Source organism: Rhopalosiphum maidis, chromosome 4 (assembly GCF_003676215.2).
Source record: "Rhopalosiphum maidis isolate BTI-1 chromosome 4, ASM367621v3, whole genome shotgun sequence".
Lineage (NCBI taxonomy): Eukaryota > Metazoa > Arthropoda > Insecta > Hemiptera > Aphididae > Rhopalosiphum > Rhopalosiphum maidis.
The window spans coordinates 47,569,786-47,590,390 of record NC_040880.1 but is presented as its reverse complement, the minus strand read 5'-3'; the positions used below and the strand labels follow the sequence as shown (position 1 = coordinate 47,590,390).

At 28.5% G+C, this 20,605-nt stretch overlaps 1 protein-coding gene across 1 annotated transcript in view; it reads right to left on the bottom strand.

Moving 5' to 3' along the window:
* LOC113556872 (zinc finger protein castor homolog 1) overlaps positions 1 to 5,678 on the bottom strand; it is an 83,072-nt gene extending 77,394 nt beyond the window's left edge. The window contains exon 1 of the mRNA XM_026962075.1: positions 4,778 to 5,678. The gene's annotated coding sequence lies outside the window, so the exon portion shown is untranslated. The remainder of the gene's footprint in view (positions 1 to 4,777) is intronic.
* Positions 5,679 to 20,605: the final 14,927 nt, after the last annotated feature.

Genomic DNA, 20,605 nt, shown 5'->3' with positions numbered 1-20,605 from the left:
AAATATATCGATCAATCGATCAAACATTATAGCATTTTAGAAATTTATACTTTACAAGATTAATAATAAAAATTTAAAAAAACCCTAAAACGTAGTTGTTAAGATGCCAATGTTCGAAACATATATATTTTAACCGTTGCTGTATATTACGTATATATTATTACAGGCAGACGTCAGTGAATAATAAAATTGCCAAATTCTCGCGCTTGGCGTCAGTCAAAATGATTGAATTCTCAATAATTGCACAGTCAATCCCGCGAGTTGTGTTTAGATACTAGACGATCGATGATGATAATAATGATATAGGTATAAGTAATATATTGTTATGAATTATTTTAATGACGCGTAGTGCTGCGTATAATATCTGACGGTTTACGACTCGTAGCGATTTTGTTGTTTTAATTGAATTCGAAAATGTTTTTTTCTTATATACTTTTTTTTATCGGTTCCCGGGGAATAAAAAATGTATAATATTATAATGTCTCGAGCACGTATAATAGAACCCGATAAAATTGATTCCGGGTAGTAAAAACGTACGAGAGTTTTATAGTTTTTGAATAATATACTATTACTATAAATTATAATGTGTAGTTAATTACTCGGTCAAAAAGTAATAAGGCCCATTATATTATATTATCGTGATGTGTACAACGGAGGCGATGGCGGGTTGTGCGGTGCACGCGTTTATTGGGCAATTAATAGATTGGGTGACAAATACTGAAATACAAATACATACAAATAATAATATGGTAAGCATAATATATTATCTGGTCGCGGTCTCCTATTTATACGTATCATATAATGTGACACGAATAATTCCGGGGTGTAGCTACACGAACAAAATACTATAAGGTTTTATTTAGTTGATGACGATAGAAATTATATTTGTGTTAAATATTATACTTGAACGAAAAAATAAATAAACCTCGTTAAATTTTTGAATTTATAGTGAAATATATATATATACGTATATACGCAAATTATTATGATTAATATATTATTAAAACACCACACTATAGCCTGTAATAGGTTTGTTGAAAGTCAAGACGTAATTTATTTATAACAATAATAATAATTTAAAAAAATATAATAAAAAGTGTGCCTATATATGAAGTGTAGGTACTAATGTGTACACATTGTACCTAAAACGTGTAATTATAACGTATATCCGTATAATTTAGGTACGCGACGTTTACGCGATGAAAAACGTAAGTAATTAGCTTAAAATGAGAAGTGAGCACGGTTCGCGCCTTTAATGTTTAAGAAACCTTGACAGAGCGTTGAGTATGTACACACTAACACGCAATGCGGAGTAAACAAACAGTAGCGGACACTCCTATATCCGGCGCAGTGTATCCTTTACACATTATACGTATACGCGTGTATGCGGATACCCTTTCACGTGTTCGCTCATGTACGTAGACGAAATATTGGTAAACAAGAAAAAAATGAAAGAAAGAAAAAATATACCTACGTGAAGACAAACGTTTTCGATTTTATTTTTGAGTATGGTAAAAAAAATGTAAGCGATGAACACTGAAACACGACGCTCTACTTTTTTTACACACTGAGCTGCACCTTTTTCTCGGCAACCATAAGTGTTATTATTATTTTACAGATAGAGATAAATAAAAATAAAAAAACATATGACCATGGCCTCCAGCAAAAAGACATCAAACATTTGGCCGTATAATAATTATTTATGTTCAGGACTATTTGACGATTTTTTTTTTATTTTACGTTTTGGGTTCGCCTCCCGGTGAAAATATCATTGTAAGGTAAACGATTATATTATAATATATGTAGGTATTTATTTTATATTTTAAATTATTATGAGATATAATATGTCCGAAGGGTTTCTTCTCTTATTCGAAAAACTTATCAGCCGGCAGTTGGGTAATGGGTATATATTATATTATATTACACGTATAAACGGGTGTCTGCTTCGCGAGTATATTTTGGACGGCAAGTCAAACGCATATAATACAATATATAATAATACGAATACGTGAGGTATAAAAGAAATGCGTGAAGGCTGTAAAACTTTTATTAGACGGATCTCGACGATAATGCGCAGCTCAAAAACGAGAGTATAAAATTTGTCATTTTTAATGATCACGTGTAAATCAGCTATACTGGGTGATTCATTTATCGGACAACACTCATTATTTCAAAATCTATTAATGTTTTTGTAAATATTTTTTTTACATAATTTTCACTCATAGTAAATGAATAAAACAAGATTTAAAAAAAAGTATATTATTTTTTATCGTTATAATTTTTTCATTTTTTATTTTCTTGAATATACTTTTTTTTATTTCATATTCTTATAAGCAGAATATATATCAGAGTATTTTAAAACATGAAATTCGGACGAGTAGTACATGAGTTATAAGTATTTAAAGTATTGGTGAGCGGTGTAGAGAGGTACAAAGATACTCCGAAAAATATTGGTCCTCTTATATTCTTCTTACCTAAACTTTAAATACTATTATAACTTGTAAATTGCTGGTCCGAATTTTGATTATTATGTATCGAAATACTTCGAAAAATATCCTGCTTCAGAATATGAAATAAAAAATGCATGTTGTTGTTCAAAAAAAAAAAAAAAAAACTGAAAAAGTTATAACGATAAAAAATATCAAGAAATACATTTTTTTTTTTAAATTTTATTTCAACTAAAAATTATGTAAAATAATATTTTAAAAAACATTAATAGATTTTGAAATAACGTGTTTGATAAAAGGACCGCACTGTATATAATACATTATACGTTTTTTATTTTTATTATAAATATTTAAATAATAAAGATCGAGATGAGATTTATTTAAAATAATAACATTCTGTGAATGTTATTTAATATAAAAATTCTAAGACCTAAAATGTAAAATGAATGGTATTTTGTAATAATAATATACTTATTATATATCAAGTCCTTACAATCATTCGTAGGTGCATGTATGTCTCTGCGTATTCGCTACAAAAAATTACACATTTAGCACAGGTAGCATGAATGTTTACTTTAAATGGCTTCCTGTGTACAGGTGAGACAGACTTCTTTCCGGAAACCAAAAAAAAATGTTGAAATTCTACACGAATTAAATGCATTTGTAAGCATTATTACGAAATCGAAAGAAAAAACATTGTCGGCTAACATTTCCGAGGTGCCGTGTTCTATTTTAAATGTCGTCAAAATATGAAAAATTTATGATTGCATAAAACATGTATTATAGATTTGTAAAGTACTCACAAATACCGATCAGAATGTTAAACATAAGTTTTGTTAAAATGTATTGATATGAAACTTAATTGTGTAAAAAAGATAAACAAATATTTAATGCATGGTAGATCAGTTCAAATTAAAATAAACATAAAATAGATAATAAGTATCTTCTTATATTTTGTAGTACATTGAACTTGAACTTGTTTATATGGACAATATAGAAGAGCCTATTGTAAGATAATTGAATAATATCCCAGAAAATGCAATGGAATTTCATTTGGTTTATGATATACATATTAAATCGCTAGGGTGATCAAATAATATAGTATGAAATGTAATTGAAAATGCGTATATATTAATTAGTATATAGTAGGCATAATATCCTACATAATATGTGTATTATAGATTATAGAAAAAACACCTAATTGATAAAAAAAAATTATAATAATAATAATAATAATAATACATAATATCAGGCGTTTTAATCGTTATAGGTATCTAAGCTTTTTACTTAGTTACATGAAAAATCGTATCAAATAGATGGGAAGGGAAAAGAATTAAAAAATTAGAATAAAAAATTATTAGATAACGAGGTGTATTAATTAGTTTAGGTCAACTAGTCTTATTTTTTTCATCGTTTTTTTACAGGCTTACGTGAATTTATCATAATTTTTTTATGGATGCCACTTCAAGACTAGATAAGACTGAATTTCACGAAATTGAACGAATTTTCTTGTTGTGCAAATAATTATAGGTGGCACTTAACAATAATTATGTTCAGATGGCGAATAATAATAATGATTGTCTTCAATTCCTAGAATACTGCGATTGCCAAAATAATTGCATCAATAATTTCAATCTATTATTTTTATCAATATATTTTTTTTGTTTTCTAACATTCTGAGCTCCATAATAAAGACTGATGTAAATGTACGTACGTAGCTCAAAATTGTATACACGCGTGTTAGGAAATTTACTGTATTTTGTAAGTAAAAATAAGTATAGGTGCATCGTTTAATTAATTAATTATAGCAAGTATACGAGTTTCTGGGTACAAGCATGTATTTTACTGTGCGTTTTTATAATTGGTGGGAATTTATATAATTGCGTAATAAATCCGATTACGAGTTTTGTAAACGTAAACTGTTTATATTCTATATATTATACTATCATAACTCTAGGTAAGAATCGGATTGTGGCGTAAATGGTAATTGTGAGAGAAAAATAAAGTCTGGTAATTATTTAAAAACTACAATATTGACGAAAACGCATAAATACGTGTTAGGTTTGTTCAAAAGGAAACCCATAGTGACTAAAACTAATCGTTAACTGTCGGGTAAGATAATAATTGAAAACTTTGGCGTAGATCTCGACTATGATGACGAAAAATAAACATTTAAAACCTTTTATGGAGTCATTAACGCGCAGAAAAATGCGTGCGCGTGCGGCAATAGTAAAGAATAAAAAATTGGATCGTTAACGTTTTTTGAGTGAAAAAATTAAATTAACATTAATATGTACAAAATAATAATATGACGATGATGATTTACTTACAGTAACAGCCGATCGTGGTGTACAATCACGCACACGTCCTGCGTCCACGACACTTGCACAAACAGTGAGAATTTTAACAGTGAAATTTTTATACGGTTTTACCGCAAAAAAAAAAAAAAAACGAAAAAATTAAAATAAATAACAACAAATAAATATTACTAAAAAAAACGGTTCGTAAATGTCAAAATTAATATATACAGGTGCGTATATACCGGTGTTTTAACGAGCGCGTCACTCACTCACTCACTCAGAAAACACAAAATTTTTTTTATTAGTATACAATACTAAGAATCGGCAAAAATCCGCAAAAATCGCGAAACAGTCGAGGGGCGAACGGCACTCACGATACGCGGCGTTGGCATGTCGCGGGCGCGTGTTCGGCGGTGCGGATAAAAACACTGTGATATAAACTATATATTATACTATTATACTTGAGCAAATGACACGGTAAAAAAAAAACAAAAAAAAAATCAAACAAACAAAAATCGCATTTATCGTCGTAGAAAAAATCGAGGAAAATCTCTGCTCCGGCGAGAAAATAATAATAAAAAAATTTTCTCTCCCCCGCGTGATGCGTAGTCGGTCCGGCGGTGAGCGGAGGGGTCGGTCGGACCGCGTGTGCTTGCCGGGCGCGCGCGCGTGCAGTGCTGTACGGACGACGGACGACAGCGGACAACCACGGTGACGGCGATTGCGACTGCGACGGCGGCGGCGGTGGCGGCGGTGGCGGCGGCGTAGCGACGAGTGTATATCCCGCGTGCGTGCTGCTGCGGCGTAATTTTTTTCCTCCTTTTTATTATTTTTATTATTATTATTAATTTCGCGGCGCGTGTATGTCGTACCGCGTATAGTGTAATAGTCGTCGTCGTCGTCGTCGTCGTCGTAGTCGGGTGCCGGTGCCGGTGCGGTGGCCAGGTGACACTGAAACGTAAAATTCGAAAAGCAGGAAACCCTTCGTATCCCCACCGCGGACGCGGCGACGACGCCCGAGCGGCCGACCCGGCCCCCGGCACGCCGCCGCAACCGTTCGGCCGCGTCTGGGCGCGGCCCGCCGCGCGGGCAGGGGAACGGATTTTCGAGTCCAATGGCCACGTCTCACGCGTTTCCCTCCAAAAAAAAAAAATTAACACTAAAATAAAACCAAATTATATTATTATAACGTTTTCGCTCTATTGTATATATAGGTACCTTCGTATATTATAATAATAATATATATATATAATATACACGTATTATAAGGCATACCGCCGTGCCGTTTGTATACATTCGTTATATTATTTCGGTACTTACATACTATTACCTATGTACATTGTTATTATTGCGTCGGATCGTCCGGGAGTAAACCGCGACTTAACCTGCGATCGCGACGGCGTTTACCAGTTATAAAGGCGTGTATATAGAAATAGATTTAGCTTGCGAAACCGACGCGAATATTTTATTTTCACTGTTTATATAATAATATGCTGTACCTACCTGTGTTATTTAGGTATATTACAATAATGCGGCGGTTGAGTTAATAATTTCAATTAAAAAAAAATATGTTTTATGTACACGTACCTATTATACATTATTATTATGTGTAGGTATTTTCGTATAAAAAACGCGTTTATTATAATATTATATTTTATAGACGCCTCATATAGTAGGATTAAAAACAAATTACGATTTTAGTTTTTTTTTTTTTTTAGGTCGTAAGTATATGCCGCGCAAACGATTTTTTTAACACTATAATATTATTATTATGCAGTATATATTGACGGAATTTTGAGGAAAATCACACGCGTACAAAAACGTTTATTATATTATAATAATATACGTACTCCGGTAATGTTATTCGAATTAACCGTAATCGGTCGATCGTTTTTCAAACACATATTTCGTATCTCAGCGTTAGTTCTGCAACGCGTCGACATTTATCATAGTCCCGGAAAAAAAGAAACGTTATCCTGTGCAGCGTATGATTGAAGCGATAAATTCCGAGAACAGTATTTTATCATATTTACGATTAAGTTAATTATTTTCTCAATATTATAATTTTGAATTTCATTATGGAGTGTATTATACTGTCGCAATAACATTTTTAAAAATAAAATAATAATGCTCGTATATAATCCGGATTTCTTATAAATATTCAAATTTAAATGAGAAATTTGAAATTGTAGCTATGCATTAATAATGTTGAAATTCTAGATGAAATTAATACACATACGCTAAGAAGAATTTCAGGTTTTCATTAATAATTTGTGTATAATCTATATCAACACCGATTTAAAAAATATAATTTATTTTATTATATAGGTTAGATTAATTATAATATATGTTAAAATAATATTTAAAATCTAACAATATATCAATAAAACTTATCTAAAATAGATTGTGAAATAATTAAATACATTTTAAAACATTTATATTTTTATGGTTTAATAAGTTTAGAACTATGTCTTATAATATTAAAATGTTTAAATTATGGAAATTATTTTTCAATGAAAAATATTTTAAATTATACTATAATGTTGTTAAAAATATACAATAGATTAATATAAAATTTAATATTTTATAGTAAAACTATAGAATTTATTATAGTTTTATGTAGAAAAAACTTGCTTCGAAGTTATGCGTTGTATCTACTTTATGTGATTTAACTTTTCATATTTTTAAAACTTTTCAGTTGAATTTTTCAGACATGAAACACTACTTAAAAGCTTTATAAAGTCATAAGCTTTTGAGATCAACTATTGTAGTAAAATAAGTATACCTAATGATTTCATAAATATAAATAATAGATTTGTTTATATTTTAATACTAAATAAAAAGAGCAATGCTTATATTATGCAGAAATAGAATAGATAGGTATTTGAATTTTTTTTTTTATTTGGAAAACTAACAAAATCGAAATCTATGAAATTAAAAATTAATTTTTGTTTATAATTTCTGGCACATGAAGTTTTAACATATTTTAATGAATGCAATTTTTTAATGTAAAACTGAAATAAATGATAATTATTAAATAGATACATATTGTAAATAAAAAATAAACTGCTATAAGCATACAAAAAAACTGTGTATGTTATTGGTAAACAGTTTTTTTTTTTAAATTTTTATAGTTTTAAAATAATATATTATCTAGTTGTATACACACATAAATTTTGTTTATAATACAACATACAGTGTATTAAAATTAATATTAATTGTGTTTGTTTCATAATAAAACGTATCGATGTGATATAAAAATAATAACCTATTAAACTTAACATTTATTTGTTTTAATGATAAACATTTTGCTAATGAATTATACTTTTTTTATTTCTTAGATATAAACTGTATACCTACACGAAAATTAAATAACTCAATTTTAAATAATTATCAATAACACTCTTGAATAATTTATATGAGTTTTAACAAAAGTACTACTTTTTTCTTTAGATATGAATAGATAGGTATACGATAGAACCTACATATTCTATAATTTTGCTAACTTTGTAATTTATAAACCCATTTAAAAATGTTAGTATTATTCAATATATTTGTATACAGAATGATTCTTTTAAATGTTTACACTAATTGTCTTCTAAATTATTGACTTTTTGATCATATATACATTTTAAATACTGTAAATTGTGAAGTCATTACTAATAAACATATTTGAAAAATGTATATTTTCTACTATGTTTTAATTTTTGGAAGACAATCAGTATTGGTATATGTATTTATTTTAGATATCAAAGCAGAATATTCTTCTGAAATTTAAATCGAATTTGAATCAAGTAATAAGTTAATTAGTTATAATTTATTTATAATATGTATTTAAATTTTAGATGAATTGAGTATTATCTGACGTATCCCTTCCCTAATCCAATAATGTACTTGTCAAAACATTAAATACTTATAACTGATTAACTACTCGAACAAAATTTAATATTTAATGAAAACAAATAGAGAAATATCATTTCAAAAATGTTTCTATATAATGTTACTAATTATGTAAAAAAAAATATTTCTAAAAATGTTCATACTTTTTGATTAGGTACATGAGTGGTAATTGAGTAATTCTTAAAAGAATCATCCTGTATACATTAATATGATAATTAATTTCTATAATTTATTGAAGATATTAAGTATGGACTATCAATATGTGTATACTTTTTTAATATTATAATAATTATTATAATTGTAAAATTATTTTATCTAAAAATAAAAACATAAAATTTTTATGTTATGACCAATAGATTATATTATAAAGTAAAATATAATTAATTTGACAACTAGGAAATTATTTTAGATAATAGTTTGAATATAAATGTTAAAAATAATATTTAATAAAATTCTTTTCGTATATTATTTTATTTTAGGCATAGATTGAAAAAGTTATAGACTTATAACGTGTAACAAAAAATAGGAACAATAATATTATTACAAAATACATATTTTAAAATGAATTCTATTATTCATTTTAATGCATAAACATAACATTATATTATTTTTATTAAGATTTTACTTTGAAAAAATCCAACGGATTATTTATATCGAAGTATCAAACTCACAGCAACTGTGGGAAAGGGGTAGAAATCACCAGTCGTTGCATTTGTTTTGCTTATAAATAGTGAGTAAAGGAGTTTACGAAATTTAACGGTCTCTTTATGTAGTTATATACATTGCGTATGTGTACCTATACATACCTATCATCGGATACGTGAAATGGGGAGAAAACGGTACGACGAGGGTCAAGTGGTTCAATAATAATAATAATAATAATAATCATAAAAAAATCTAGGTTAGAAATGTGTGATATTTTTTTGTCTCGCGAATATTATTATGAGCGAAAAAGAACTAGTTTGGAGTGGCTAATTTTGCTAGTCGGGGAGCGGAGCCCCCTAGCCCCTCCTTTCGCATACGCCCATGAATATTATTATAATAGGATTTCTATTGTCATTCAGAATGACTATGATGGTGGGTAACAATAAAAATGAAATACATACATTATTATTATCTAGAATTAAAACGTGTCTCAGAAAAATCGCACCGCCGCCGCAACAGTAATGACAGTAACACCACCAACTCACTGTACAATTTATTATACACTATACGCGCACATCATGAGTTCACGACGAATCAAATTATCTCGCTTTTTGTAATTCAAAACTTGCTCCATAGTTGAATATTATCGATTGCGACTTAACAAACGATTCCTATAACGGTTCTGGATCCATCTTGGCTTATGAATACCAATATAATGATTTAAATCGCTTATTTTTAATGACCACCTCCGCGCATAATATTAGAAAAAACATTTTTTGGGGATTGTGTAAACATTGCATATTATCTAATTTGAAGGGCGTCAGTTTAAAAAGGTTGAGAATCACTGTGATACTCACAATCAGTACACGTAGCGCGTGTGATGTGTCTCGACGCCACACCGTTTTCATTTCGCGGTCACAAAATGCGTAGAACACTAACAAATAATAATATATTATAGATACATAATTTAGTTTGTTTCCGGGAAGATCCAATGGAAAAGTTGTTACAAAATTACATTAGGGCACCACAAATCTGCAAGAGTAAAACTTTTTTTCCATTTTGTCGTATTCGGTCTGTATGTACACTGTGTACAGGTACCTTGCGATTTTCGGTCGTTGTAAGATATTAAATTATTATTATTCCTCTTTCGACGACTCCGCGAGGTCACAGAGTTGACAATGCCACACGTTACGACGTATTCGGTTATTAATAAATATATTATCATATTATTCTACCCGTGTAGATAAATTTCAAACAATGTACTTAACGCGCTTTTTAGGAAAATTAATTACGAAAGGGTTTACAAGTTAAAAGAGATACACACGCGTTCTTGTGTGAACGCACTGTTACCTATGTTTTTTAGAATTCATAACGAAATACAATATGGTCTGATGTGTTCTTGGCATTGGCCGACGGGAGGTAGAAACATATAGAAAGGATAATTGATTGATATTGGGCGTAATCGATGGTATCTTACATATAATATTCTCTTTTTCTTTTCTTTTCTTATACATATTATATGCGTATACACTATATATTATTATGCTCTATTCTGAGCACATTGTTATCTGAACGATTAACTTGGCGGTTAAAATGTACTACACAATGGGTTTAAAAGAAACAAAAAATTGTTTAAACCATCGTCTGATTGTGTGGCACATATACTGCATACACACACACAACATATATATATACGCACACACATATATGTATAATGTACCTATATAATATGTAACTTAAAAATTATTTATGTCAGATCCGAGACTTGGAAATAATTATGGCCATATGTAAGTCGACATGAGCAATAGACAGAGACGTACCAGATATAAAAAAATAAATAAATCCTTATTCACTAAAAAAAATAGGTACAAAATTTCAACCATATAATATTAAAAGTCATATATATCATTATTATTATGTATTTATGCTCGTGCTTTTCGTGTAAAACTGCATATCATACTGTACGATAATAGAAGAGCATTATATACTTATACGGCGGGACACACGCGCATACATTCGAACACATATTATATTAATTGCGTATTGAGTGCATGTATTACAACGTCGAATAAATATTATATATATACAGTGAACCAAACCGGCAGCATATTATGGTGAAGTATATTAATAATAATAATATGATATGCCCTTATTATTTTACGATATAGCCACACGGGTAACGTGGTTTATTACTGGTGAGTGGTGAATGTGTGAAATACATGTCTGAATTTCAATTTGCCTATACACGGGGCTGACAACGCCACACATATAATCGTAATATTAGTTTATCACAACAGCATCGTTTAACATCGTGTATTGAGAGATATAATGATATTAAGTACTCTATAACGTGCATCTGAATGTCCAAGACGCTGAAAAATTATTTGAGTACATATCGTTTGAGAATTCGATATCAAATTATATTATTAATATAATTATTTAAATTATTGTATTTGTTATCTGCATAGCTGTTCCGTAATAACTCGATAATGGGATTTAATTTAATATTATAATACTATCAAAAACCAAAATGTCATAAATTTTACCATTTACTGATTTCAAAAAATAGTTTATCAATACAGTTAAAGCTAATCATATAAATACTGTAATTATTTCTATACAATTTTGAACGTTTTATTATAAGTTATAATATAGTATATTATAATATTCATGTATAATATAACTACTTAAAATAAGTGAAACATTTTTTTCCTTGTAAGATATTGTGTCGAACTATCAATAATGACCGTGGCCAATAGAGTATTACATAAGATCATGACGATGCAATAATATATTATAAATTGTATTATTATATATTACTCCAAATTATTAAAAATAATTATACGATTCGAAGGTTTTAAATTAAATGTTAAGAACGATAACACACAGCATATTTAATTTCAATGAGAAAAGCAAATGAAAAACATAGTTTAAAAAACTAATATCATTTAAGGCAATCTAGTATCTACCAATAACCATTGGTTAATATCACAGACCGGTTAATTGTAAATGGTTTTTGTATTTCATAAAAAAACTCGAAGTAAAACATATTTTATAAAACAATTATATTATACGAGTTTTGAATTTATTTTGAATTTCAATTTTTGGACACTGATATTTATTAATATGTAAAACTTAAATTTACACAATGTCTGGCAGAAAATAAAAATGGCATAAAATCAACCACAAATATAGTTAATGAATAATATTTAATATTATATTTTGTTATCGGCAATATATTTTTCTCAGACAAGCAACTGAAATGCCACGTAAAAAAACAATTAACGCGTAGATATTGATAAATAATACAAAAATTTGTACAAATAAATTAAATTTTAATAAAAACAAAAATGTATGAGTACAAAGAAATAACTAAATGGCTGTAATTTCGTATGACTAATTAATACTGTTATTATGTTGAATAAAGAATAGATCTCCAGATCTTGTAGTCTAATGTTCGATATTACGGTGCAAATTTCAAACTCGAGAATATAATATTTTCATCCACGGTGATTCGTCAAACAGGTACCTAGTTATTATTTCTACATCACTTTTCCGCAATAAAAATGATTTCTGCGTTGTAAAGTGATTATCATATGACGTTATTTTTCTCACGGAACATATAATACACCTACTGTAATTATTACTATGTTATATTCTGCTGAAATCAATCTTAGTCCATATTTTTTTTTCGGTAACTGTGGATCGCAATAATTATACGGTATAACAATAACGCCGGTGTCAATATTTCTCTACCTATTCGTATTTTGTCTTTTAATATTAAAAACTGATGGCATATTTAATGACTATGATTGTCCATTTGTTCGTTTTAAGCCAAAAATAAAACGTCTGCATGTACACGATTGCAACAACTATACGGTTCCAATTTATTTATGTATAATAACACCATCACTAAGGTACTCGCGATTGACTATACTTTAATACGTTAATACCTATAATCTATATTCTATTACACGTATGGTGAAAATTAAGTCCCTACTCTTGCCCTAATCTAACTCTAACAACTATCTATAAATTGTATTGTTTACATCGAAATGTCTTGTGACTCTGTATTGATTTTATTTTCAGATATGATATAGTTCTGTATCTGTATATTACATGGGTATTAGAACGATATATTATTATTTATTATATTATATATAATATTTTATAATTAATGTCGTCGATAACCGATTTACTTTATCGGGAGTGATAAACAAAGTGATTCATCACGCATGTTCAATGTTCATCCCATCACCCCCATTTCGCATTTAATAATGAATTAATTCAAATAATGATTTTTAGAATTCTTAAAATATAAGTACCTACTTAAGACCATATTTTCAAATGCATGCAATTTATTGTATTATTAAGAGGTATCCTGTGGAGATACAAACTTTAATTTTTCAAATAAGAACTCCCCTTTTCTACTATATATTATTTAGGGGTTGATTTTTCTGAAAATATTGATGTATTAAAATAAAAATTCAAAGAAGTATTCTTTGAGTTATTTGATGTTGTGGATTAAGGATAATAGGTTCATAATAATGGATTTGGAAGATAGGGAAAGATTTTACTCGTATATGACAAATTGGCAATTTTAGTAATCACTAATTAATAACAATCTATTAATATTTATGATTTGTAAATATGGCCCAAGTATAATAAATACTAAATTCAATATTATATATATTTCATAATTTTGCAGAACAATTTTTAAGAACTACTATCTTTATAATATACCTAATATACATTTTAAAATAACTGAAAACTATATACTCGTTCAAATTTTTAATGAGGTATATTGACATTTTCAAAAATTTATCCGCCGAATAATTTGCAGTAAAAAGGTGGTTTTTATTACCGATACGATTTTCGCGAGAAATCCAGGATAACAATAATACTATATCATCGGATCCGGGATCGTCAGATCATTATTGTCGCGCGAAAACAATTATCCGGTCGAGTACACCAACAATAATAATTATTGCGTGCAAGAAAAAATATTATTATATTATCATGTAAGCGATGCATTGGACATTCGGATTAACTGCCGAGTTACGTATATGTGCAAATAATATTACATATATAAATAACGTGACTGGTACTCAAACGGCAGGATGATGATGATGATGATGATGATAATAATAATAATAATGTACGCAACGACGACGACGTGCGATTATCGGCCGCGAGATCTCCGACTAAGAGAGACGCTCTTCCCTAAAAAAAAAAAAATATTTATCAGTTGTAATTTTATTTACCGTTGTATAAGTATATATCTATATTTTAGCGATTATAACCGTTTTTTTTTCGTTCGTTCGTTTTAATTGTTCGTTTTATTTCATCGGGTTAATACGTCACTGCTGCAGTTCCTGCTGCTGCTGCTGCTCATCGTGTGTGTGTGTGTGTGTGTGTGTGTGTATGTGTTTTTATATTTTATCCCTTTTCTCCCCCTCCGCTCATGTATGCATTTTCGCCCCGTATCGAAACGGGCAATAATTATCGGGACGGGAAAAAAAATGCAGAGAGAAGGATGATAAAAATTATGTATTGTATAATAATAAAACACTAGGGACGCCAGATGGCCGCTGACAATGTTTTAAATTAGAACTGTGATGCGCGCATCTCTCTCATAGTTTTTCTTTTTTTTTTAAATTTATTTTTTATCCTCCACTGCCGTCGTCGTCGTACACGATAATTATTATTACAGCCCGTCGAATTTGAACTGTTCGACGGCGGCGGCGGATAATTATTACGATTGTTATAGGTCCTAAGCTCTGCAGTGACGATGAAATCGATGACAGTTTTTGTGATACGGTTTTGATAAAACTAAATCGTATCTCGTCGATGACCGTCCTATAAGGTATAAGGCTATATACTCATGTACACTTATATTGTATGTTGTAAACTATTTTAAAATAAAGTTGTCATTATTTTGGTCGATAAATAAAAAATAAATTACATTTCAATTTATTTAAACCATCCACATACCATAACGACTGATTTATCATACTAGAAAATAATATTATTACCGAGAAAAAAGATGCACAAATTAAATTTGTATTTAAAACTTTTATTATCTAAAATAAAATATTATTTTTATACATACCGGATGGATAACATACATTATAATTATGCAATAATATAGGATCACAATGTTTTTTAATTGCATTTTTTATATATATATATATATATATTAAAATTAAATTCTATATTAGATAAGTTTTTTTTTTATTTCATAGGATTATTTACCAACTAACAACTTACTAGTATAAACTTATTTTATAAAAACATTTTTATGTGAGTGAAATTCAATAATATATCCTATATCATGGTTAATAATAAAATGTATAATGATATGGGCTTGCATATTATATGTTTGTTTTATTAACACTTATATAATTTATAATACCTAAGTAATAACCTTTATAAAATTTATAATTTGTCGAGTTGTAATAATCTGTTGGTTGAAGATCAATAAAAAAAAGTGATAAATCACGAGTTTATTAAACAACATCTGTTTTTTATTTGTTTGATAAAATAGTCTTCTAAAATTAAGCAATAAGATAAAAGTTTAACATAATTAAAAAAAAAACTATTATTTTTTTTCTGTGTGTTTAGTTATAATTTCTTCTAAATTATTTTTGAACGTTGTGATATTTTACTAATATACATTTTTATTAAAATGTTTATATTTTATTTTTCTGTAATATAATAATATAATATAGTGACGAAGCGATAGATTGATATCGTACCAAGCATTATAATAATGTGTGTTTGATTGATTTCTACAGGCTTATAATAATATATAATATTTTATGCAACAATGTGCTTTGTATTATAAACTATAAAGTAATTATTGTTTTTGAAGAAAACAATCATGAGCAAGTTTCAAAGGTTATACATACACAATATTATAATAATCTTTATTCGTCATTTTAACGTCATCGATGCATTATTACATATTTCCTCTAATAATCTATAATATAATATACGTTTGGATTATCATATTGCATGCAGGTATTGCTAGTGAACTTGTGTCATGAGTTATAGTGTTATTTTCATAAACAATTGCAGCAGATATAATATTTTAATTTGTTGTAACAAGTGCGACTTCCGTGAAAATGTATAACACGAAAAAATTATATTAATTAAAACGACTATCGACGTCTAATTAGTTAATCCACGTGTATAATAAAATATGATATTATAATAAGTGTAAATATTATTATGAATCATCCGCATTCTATCGATAAATTCATTAGACAAAAAAAATAATGGTTGGCGATATTTCTTGTAAATTCCATTATACCTACCTATTACTATATGGTTTCTTTTTCAGCACACTGTAACGATATTAAATGTATTGTATGTATCCGTTGGATTTACATCATAATATTAGGTATAGTATTTTCATTTCACAATTTTTATTATAATATATTATTATATGGACGCATCACATACTAGAAATTTTTAAACTGTTCATATTTGTATATATATATATATATATACATTTTTTTTAAACGAGTTTAAATAATTCACAACATATATCCGTCAAACGGGTATTATACAAATAAAGCAGTTCAGTCCCATGCGGTATTAATCAACATATTATATACGATAGGGTTTCATTATGCAAATTACGTACGGCATTGTTCTCTGCGGATGAGTATAGACATCGATCTTCACCCTATATTTTAAATTTTATTTTTATTTTTTAATGATCATCCATCGCCATATGTCGACGCGGGAACACGAATAATTATTTTAAAACACAATTAATCCAAAAATTTGTCCCGTAAAACGAACGCGCGTTTAATAATATGAAATATCCGTGGAATTTTCTGAAATTCATCGTCAACCATAATATAATTTAAATTATTAAATTATTAATATATTTATATTATGTTAATATAATAATTATATAAATTTAATTTTAATAATTTTATGTACGAATGCTGCAGATGCTCGTCATCGCCTCTCTTCTGAAATATTATTAGATTACAACACAACCGTTTTCCTGTAAAACGAAAACCACGAGAGCAGCTTTTTTACCACGATAATAAAACACACACATTATAGGTATATAGCTAGGTGCACACGTTATCATTTAATTTCGATGACCCTGTTATAAATATTGATAATGATTTTTATGTTTACCTACGGTAATTATTACGGCTTGAGCATTATAGTTGTATATAAATTATATATCATTATATTATATTAACGGAATGGATTCATGAGCTTTTTTTTTTTTTTAAAAAACAAATAACGTATTTCAAATAATATTAATTATGCCTTTATTAATTAGGTATAGATTTGTTAAACGTATATAATGTTACTGATAAGATTAGAGGTCATTTCAATCGTATACATTATACCTATATTAGGCGCATAGTTGATTCGTACACTCACACACGCGCGTACCCCGCGCTGTCCGCGCGCTCGTGTCTGTAATCAAAAGTTTCGGGAAATCATTCTTTAGCATAATCATACCATTATATTTTGGACCCAGCTTCGCACGCAAGAAATCTATCATATTGCCAAATGCCAACACCGATATATTAGTATTTTTCAGCGGAAACGTAAAATACATTAAAAACCTATGATGATATTATTATTATCATGATGTATTATCTATTAAATATATTTGCGCGGTATGCACATGGCTCATGCTATATAATGCCAAATAATAAGCATTTAGAAAATTATATTAAATCGATTTTGTTTATTCATTTGATTCGTTTCCTTACAATAAGATAATGATATACAAATATTATAAACATTATTAATAGTATAGACGCGACTGTAATAAGTATCTACTTATATGATACATTATTGTAACACCGACACTACAATATAATATCTATTTAATATTTCAACTGCTTTAAATTATAATTAACAGATGTGTTTTCTAAATAAAATTTGATTGAACTAAAAAAGTACATTAAAGTGAAAACAATGAGTGAAATTACATTCTATGGAACAAAAGATTTGTGGGTGTTAGCCAAACACATGCACCAAGTGAGGGACTCATCGAATAATTATAGTCGCGCTAAATGGCACATGAAATGTACGAATGTTCGTAGAGGGACGAGGATAATATTAGCTGCCTGTCTACGGTCTGCTAAGGATAGTTGGGAAGACCTAGCTTCAATTCCACTGTGGTGTAACCATGCGAGGCCATGGATGACACTCGAATTTAAATAATATGCATGCGACAATGTTAAAAAGAACTAGCGCTAGAGAGAGAGAGAGAGAGAGTCATATACTGAACAAAATCTTCAAATGGCAAACCGGTATAATGAAAATAGAGTTAACATTTTTAGTCTTGCAATAAACTTTTCATGTGCGAATTGCAGGGCTTTTAAGATTGGTTAAGATGAAAACCAAGATCACCTGCAATGGAGTATTATTATAAGGTGAGAGGAATGTATATTCTTAAAAGAATAAAAAATGGTTACAGATTGGTGTTTTCATTGCAGGTAAAAGTAATTCATTAACATTTCGGAGCATTAAAAGATCGCCATAAATCGAATAGGTCACATTAAATAGGATAGGACGATTAAAACGAGTACTATTGTAAAATCCTTGACTCTATACCAATACAAATGTAATAATACTATATATAGTCATCAACATTTAGGTTTAAATTCGGTTGCTGGGATTTTTAGTTGTTCGCGTAGTTTTCTCACATATCTGGAACAAAGTTTGACAGTGTGCACTTAAATCTTACATACGTATTTAACTGTGCTCCAAGGCATAATTACTCACGGGATACTTCAGCGGTATTTTAGAGTATGTCTCGATAGAGTGGTGTGAGGATTTACGACTGGAACTGTAGCGACTACCATCGAAATTTGTAAATGCAGTCGTATTATAGACTATAATACTACTGATATTATTAGTATACCTATTACAGAGAAAGTGCATACTAACATTATTAAAATTATTGATTATAAAGTATTTATAGGTAATGGTAAAATATGCTGCAGAATAGTGTATGCTATTCTCTGAAGTTTACTACCACTGAAAAATCTACTCTGTAATTCCGTTATATTTTTTAGTCATTTTATAAATATTAAAAATAAAAAAATTCGACTCATCCGTTTAGAAAAATAACAGGTGGAAAACTATGACATATTTCATTCTTCTGGCGTGAATTTGAATTGTTATCGCGTAATATATGATATTTTAATAGTCGATGGTCCTATATATATATACTATTATAATATAAATCTAAACATTTTTTTTTGATCCTGATAATAATATGATTCTTACGTTTTGTATAGCCTTCGTGTATATCATAATATTGCGACAACGCTGTTTCGTATATATATATATAGTGTTGTAAGCACTGAAAAGTTATTATATCGGTATTATATGCATATCATATTTTAGAAATTGCAGCTATTAAATATGTAGTTCTTGGAGAAGAAATAATGCGTTTTCGATTCAATATAACAATGGAACAATAGTTTTACATAACCTTTGCAATAACTATACACATAGGTAATTGTACATCTGAGAAAGTGTACGAGGTTGCATTTGCTCGGAATCGACATTATAAACAGTCAAACAAAAAATAATTATGATGCATACGATCTGGTCAATACATGTGAACAATTAATATACTGGTATCAATTTGACGTGTTTAAGTGTCTTATAAAATTAGATATAGAAAAAAAAATGCCAGGCAATACGCGTCATATTATAGTACAGTATACATTACAACATTAAATTAACATTAATTTTCGGAAAGACACGTGTAAATTTAATAAAAATTATTTAACTTTTTAAATAAATTAATCGACACGGAGGAACGTTACCGATGACTTCATCAAATCATAATTACATTGTATTATGATAACAGCAGGGATGGACTATGAATTTAATTCTGTCTTTAAAATCAGAACAATTTGTTCAAATAATTATTGATTATTTTTTATTATAAGGATTTATTATTTGGTAAGGGGGTGGGGGAATTAGGAGAAAATATTTTATAGTCACTCACACGAGTTTTTGTTTGAAAACGCATTTCTAATTAGAGCAAAATGTTCAGGAAAACTATAATTTAATGGTAAACCGAAAATGTCGTCCAATTAAATTGCTTGGTATTTTAAATTTTCGTTATTCTCATTATTATTATCATAACAATAAAATAGAAAAGTGATATTTTATTATATTGTTTTTACATGAAATCAATCAGAATACTTCTGAATTTATCAATACGTATAATATGATCAATTAAATTGCATTGACTAACCTATATCTATACGTAGATATAATCTTATCTTTTAAGCTGATTTT